Consider the following 6,623-nt stretch of genomic DNA (forward strand, 5'->3'; position numbering starts at 1 on the left):
AGTCATCAACGAAATCCGAGTACAAAGCTCTAGCTGACACTGCTGTTGAACTCACGTGGCTTGAAGCTCTTCTTAGAGAGCTAAAGGTTCCAATGACATCAGTCCCGATTTTATGGTGTGATAACTTGGGTGCCACATACTTATAAGCTAATCCTATCATTCATGCCCGTACAAAACATGTTGAGGTTGATTTCCACTTTGTCAGAGAAAAAGTTCCTGGAGGGAAACTCTTTGTTCAGTTTATTTTCACTCATGATCAGATTGCAGACATTTTTACAAAGCCTTTATCTTCTCAACGATTTGCTGATTTACGGTCCAAGTTGCATGTCGTTACCCGACCTTAGCTTGCGGGGGAATATTAGACAGTTTGTAATATAGCTAAGTAGTAGAAGGGTACAAAGTGTAAATATGTACTATATATATATATATATATATATATATATATATATATATATATATATATATATATATATATATATATATATATGAGAAAAGTGAATATATCCTTAAGGGTATATAAGCTTAGGTACCCAAACTCACCATACTACGTTATTTTGTATCATATATATAAACTGTAATTATCCAATATTCTCATAATTCATCTTCTAACTTGATTTACTTTCAAGATTTTCATAAATTTCACATTTATCTTCATCTACATAATTTTCATTTTTAACTATAATATATATAGCCTAGTAGGTGTTCGACAAAAAAATGTGATTTAAGAGTAATATAATAGTGAAAATTTGAAAATCTTGGAATCAAATCAAGTAAGGACTTAAAGTTTAAGAACTTTATAATAAATTTATCAAACTAAACGATGTATTACGGTGGGTTTGGGTACCTAAGCTTATATACCCTTAAGGGTATATTCACTTTTCCTTTTATATATATATATATATATATATATATATATATATATATATATATATATATATATATATATATATATATATATATATATATATATATATATATATATATATATATATATATATATATATATTAGTCGTATTCTTATATTATAATATACACACAATATTACAATCTTATCTTTTCTATAGCCCTTCTTTACCACATGACATCTCCTCCTAAACCTTTAATTTTATTCCCGCCTATTCCTTAAACCAAAGTTAGAGTCACGTCCCTAAAAATCAGCACTAAAAATTAGAAGGTATTTTGAATCATGATATCTCGCCTGCTATCTCTCCTTATTGGCCTTCTTCGGAACTGATTTTTCTTTTGAAAACCAATTATTTCACCAAAATTGAAGTTTAAAAGGCACACTATCTGTGTCGTATCCATCATCCTTATACCCAAGTTACTCTACCAGTCTTCAACGCCGCCTTCCTTGGCCACCACCGAACTAACCACCGTCACTGCGATATACTATCGGCGTCCCTATATCTGACCTTGAATCAACCTAGATCTAAACATTGCCCTCAAATTCAACGATTTCTCTGCCACCAGGTTCCCTCAGTACCGCCGATACTAGGTCCGCTAAAACAACCATAACTATATTGTGCAATTTCTTTTCTACTCTTTTCTTTATGAAGTTCGTGTGTATACTTTTATCATGTTTTATGGTATTTTCTTTATCCAGACTCACTTTTTGGAAACACTGATTTTTTGACATCCTATGTTCATTTTTTTGGTGAAGAAACCTCTATCTACAAAGTACTGATCACTCGTTAGAGCATCTTTAATAGTTTCTTAAATTTTGTTGACTTATTTGTTGTCTTACGCCCGTTTTCTTGGTGCTTTCCGTAACACCATTTATTGTTTTAGTTGGAATGATTTTGTGACTAAATTAGAATCATTTCGTTAATCTTGCATTTGATTTTTTTTTTCATTATGCTCGATTTGATATTGTAGGTTGAGGTGAATATTTTTTTTTTAATGGAATTCTATCGATCTCCGTTCTGGTATTTTGTTTGGTATTCTGAAATTGTGTAAATTAAAAAAAATCTAATCTTATATAAGCACTATAACTCTACAGGGTAATGATTGTTATTTTTCCTTTTTGATTTTGAAGACCAAACAGGGGATGTGCTAAAGTGTCATTGTGCTACTCTCTCACAATAAGTAATCATACTTGTGTATTTTTGTTTTCTCATTTCCCATTTTCACAAGTTCTCGAGCTTTTCAACAAGACAAATAGAATCAACATGCTTTGTCAGACTATTAATGTTTTAATCATTGATATTGCTAGTATAAACTGAGACAAGGTTCATAGTTGTTATGACTTTATTGATTCATGTGTGTTTGGTAGGAGTCGAAGATTCATGTGTAGGGTCAATTGCAGAACTTTAGCGATGTGTGTTTAGTCACATACCAGTTTATTACACAGTTTAAAATGAAAAGGTGCATATGTGTTGGTAACTGTCACCCATCCCCTAGGTTACATTCTTATATTTTCTGCCATTTTTTGTGTTCAAATCTTGCTGTCAAATGCAAGAAATAGCAATCTATATTCATTTTTTGTGCTAAATTGCTACTGTTAAATTCAAATCACTCACTATCTAATAAACCAGACTGGCTTATTATATGAATGAGATTAGAAGGAGAGTAGGTAGCCTAAAGCTTCCAACATGACCATACGAAATGTTATAGCAATATACAATAATTATTGTGTTAAAATGCTGTTATCTAATGCAAAAATAGCAATCTACATTCAGTTTTTGAGTCAACATGTTGCAGTCTAATGCAAAAAATAGCTATCTAAATTTGTTTTTTGTGTTAAAATGTTTTTATAAAATACAAGAAATAGCAATGTATATTTATTTTTCGTGTTAAAGTATTGCTGTCACATGCAAAATATATCAATGAATAGCCGACATGGGAAATTTCTGCCCATGTTGTTCAACAAATTACCCTTATTACAACCATGGTCAACAATCAAAGAGAATGTAGTAAAATTTTCTGCAATAATCGCTAACATTCATAACATGGTGGTGTTGTTGCTACTTATATAGAGGTTGGTTTTGTTCGAATAAGGTACCAGACGGTCTTAAGTTGTAAGTCAAGTTTATTTGAAGATATTCAAATCATGAGCATCTTTGAGAGGAAGTGATTTGTAACTTCCCTACATGTATCAATTCATTCGTAAGGTCCATAAGATGGTTTTTGAACAACCCAGCCTTTTACTTTGAAAAATATAAACATTATTATATTAAGGGACAAATGTGACGATAAACTATAGATTTGGTTTAGTTTGATTTGTTTAAATAGAGCATAGGTTTTTCAATTTAATCCTACATGTTTATTTAGAGGGTTAGATTTGGAACTCAATTCAACTTATGACCTTTTTTTTTTTTTTTGGTTTTTTTTTTGGTTTTTTTTTTTTTTTTTGTAACCCAATTTGTTAGATAAACAACATAGATCTCGATTGAACAATTTAAATTAGAAATTTTGCCAAAAAATTAAAGTTCTATGACTTATCTAAATAAGTTAAAATTATAAGAATTAACTATTTCGAGTTAAAAAGAGAATTACAATTATAAGTTAATCTATGAAATAAAATTCAAAATTTCTAATTTTAAGTAGTGCAAACTCGACTTATTTTATTTGTTTTTATATAATATTACTTTCTCTCATTAATCTTGAATTAAGTAATATTACAAATTAATATATTATCAACCGTTGTGTTTGTGTATGTGACTAGGGGTGTAAACGAGCTGAGCTGTCACACCCCCAAACCAAGGATGGCGGAAACGTCCGGAGGTGGAGGACTTCATGTAGAGTATCACAACAATGAGTATAATAGTGTTCAAAGTAAATACAACCAACACAAATATAATTGAAAACGTTACATCAAAGCACATGTTTACATGATTCACATCAATTACATTATAATACAAAATGAACTGTTTGACGATTTATCGTCCCATCCTCAAAACGTTGTTGATTTCCTGTTTTCACTGAATTCCTGAGAATACAAGTAGTTTTGAAAAGTGTCAACACAAAGGTTGGTGAGTTCATAAGAGATTTCGTTGGAAAAGTAAATCGTTTTCCTTGTAAAAACGTTAGAATATGTATCCAGAAAATCCGATATTTTCTTTAAATCTGCGTAATGTAGTCTTATGACTGAAGACCAAAATGTATAAGTAACCTTTCTTATTAATAGAAAATATTATGCACTTAAATGGACATGGACGCATTTGAATTAAATGAAATTTCCGTATGTTCTCATGTTCGTTAATACTTTATATATATGTCGTCCTAAATTAGTGGACCGAGAAGTAACAAGTATTGACCATACTTAAAAGTATAAATGTGGTTTCAATTGATGTGTAGTCGTAACTACCAAAACCAAAAGTGTACAGTGATATCTGTACTTGTAGAGATAAAAAGGTGATTTTAAATCGACATAAAACTCATTTAGGTTTTAAAAATAAAATCCCGTAAACTTATGGGTGGTTATATCCCTATGTGAGTCGCTATAATCATACTATGACTATGTGAACCTGCCACGACGTTCTCAGTGTCGCGAAAAATAAAATGACATTTGTCACCCGTAGACCTGCAGGTCCAACTGTAGCTAGCAGCAAGGTGTGGGGTGTCAAACCCAATATAGATCTATATACAAGTATCATGTTCTCCCTCAAGGAGATTCTGATTATAACTACCAGGAATTATATCCCGCACTCGGACGTACGGGGAGAGAGAGAGAGAGTCTCACAATATAGGTTAACAAGTTTACGTGAAATGTGTGTGAATATAAATCTTTCTTGTATGGATGTACCCGTTTTGTACGAGTGCGTTGAGTGATGAATCATAAACTATACCTATTATAGTTTATCTAAAATGTATGTAATATGTATGAATTCTTTATGGAAATGTATTAGTGTTGTGAATTTATCAAACTATACTTGTTATAGTTTAATATTACGTTTTCCAAAATGAATGAATAATATTTAATATGAATGTATTAATTTCAGTTCATAATGATAAACTAACAACGAAACACATTTAAATACTAAAACTTATGATTATACACTTTGCTCAACATAATACAAAGTGTTATGATATTTACATGCTGTTGGCAAAGTTTAGCACTTCTGCCCTGTTTTGGAAAAATCATAGAAAAATCATACGAAGTCGAAAACTAGATCCGTAAATTCTGAGAGTTCACAAAATGGGTCTAGTTTGCTCATAATTTTTATTACAATTTATAATGACCTTTAACCTGGCTGAAAAAGTCCAAAATCACAGACTGGTCCGGATTGTTGTTTGAAATGATAGGCAGTTTCGTAAAAATCACCATAAATTGTAGAAAAATCGTATGGAGATGTGCAAGTAGCCATTTTAAAGCTAAAAACTTGAACTATTTGCACCTTGTACAGTTTTGAAAACAAAAATGTTTAAGATGTCCAAAACAGTCTGTGAATGGAGTTGAACTTTTCTGATGAAGGCTGTTAGAGAAGTTTTGATATGTTCTTAGTGTTTTAACTTGTATTCACCCCCTAGAAAACTTGAGAAATCATGAAAATGTAGGGGTATGAACTCACCTTGAGTGATTTCAGTAGATGATTGTTGAAGAATGGAAGTGTTTAATTTAAGAACACTTGGAGATGCCTTGAAGGTTTTCGGGAATCTAACATCATAGTTAGGGAGTTTGTGTAAGCAACCAAAGATTTGAGTAGAATGAAGTGAAATAATAATAGGGAGGATGAATTTTTACTTACTAAGTGTGGAAGAACACTTGAATCCAGCCTTGGATCTCGAAAATTTGTGTAGAAGAGTTTGAGAGAAAAGTGGTGTTTGATACTTTAGTGAAATGAGGGCAATTGAGAGAAATGAGGAGAGAGGATGTTTGTTCCCGCTCTAAAAACGTGGGAAGGAGGGTAAATTGAGTGTAAGGGAACATTGAAGTGACATAGGTAAGGTGGGGAGGTATGGCTGGTCATAGAGTGGGTGTGGGGTGGTTGCTTGTGACTGCGAATCAATAACACTGCTTGAATGCGAAGTTGGATTTAGCTTTGCTATAAGTTTCAATCGATTTTGAAATTGAGTATTGTTCGCATTTGTATGAGTGTAGTCGATGAATCGATAAAGCAAGAACATGAGTTTTGATTCGCAATTGGATTGATGATTGAGGGATGATTCGTGAAGAAAGACGCGAAGTCAAGGACTATGAAATTGTTGTTTGTAAGAATTTAAAAACTCGATTGTGGAGTTGTTGATGCTCATTTTGCGAAAGTAAAACAATCGAGTGTTCGCATCTATGAATCAATTTGAAGTCAATTGGGTTAATATTCGCATATGGGTTCAACATATGAATTTTTGATTTCGCAAGTTTAGAGTTCAAGAACTAAACTGTGTTCGCATCTGGAATGAAAATTTTGTGAATCGCATTTGATTAATTAGCTTAAAATGCGAAGGTGATAAATGCGAAGGGATGCGAAGGGTGTAAGAATGAAGATGCGAAGTATTTCACAGTAGAATGCGAATTGGGGAAGAAAACAGAAGATTTCAAATATTGTCCCCGGAGTTTCGCATTTTTGGAAATAAATACTCAACTTCGCAAATGGGGTCATAAAATGATGAAATTGTAGAATTTTTAAAGAGATAAATGCGAAGGGATGCGAAGGGTGTAAGAATGAAGATGCGAAGTATTTCAC

The 6,623-nt window shown here is 32.0% G+C and overlaps 1 long non-coding RNA gene across 1 annotated transcript; it reads left to right on the forward strand.

Annotated features, from left to right (window-relative positions):
* The first annotated feature begins 1,070 nt into the window (after positions 1-1,070).
* On the forward strand, positions 1,071-4,149 carry LOC145045341 (uncharacterized). The gene is made up of 2 exons (XR_013681806.1): positions 1,071-1,495; positions 3,665-4,149. It is a non-coding gene; the product is annotated as an uncharacterized LOC145045341 (long non-coding RNA).
* Positions 4,150-6,623: the final 2,474 nt, after the last annotated feature.

Source organism: Lactuca saligna, chromosome 5, assembly GCF_052625555.1.
Source record: "Lactuca saligna cultivar CGN05327 chromosome 5, ASM5262555v1, whole genome shotgun sequence".
In the NCBI taxonomy this organism is placed as follows: Eukaryota; Viridiplantae; Streptophyta; class Magnoliopsida; order Asterales; family Asteraceae; genus Lactuca; species Lactuca saligna.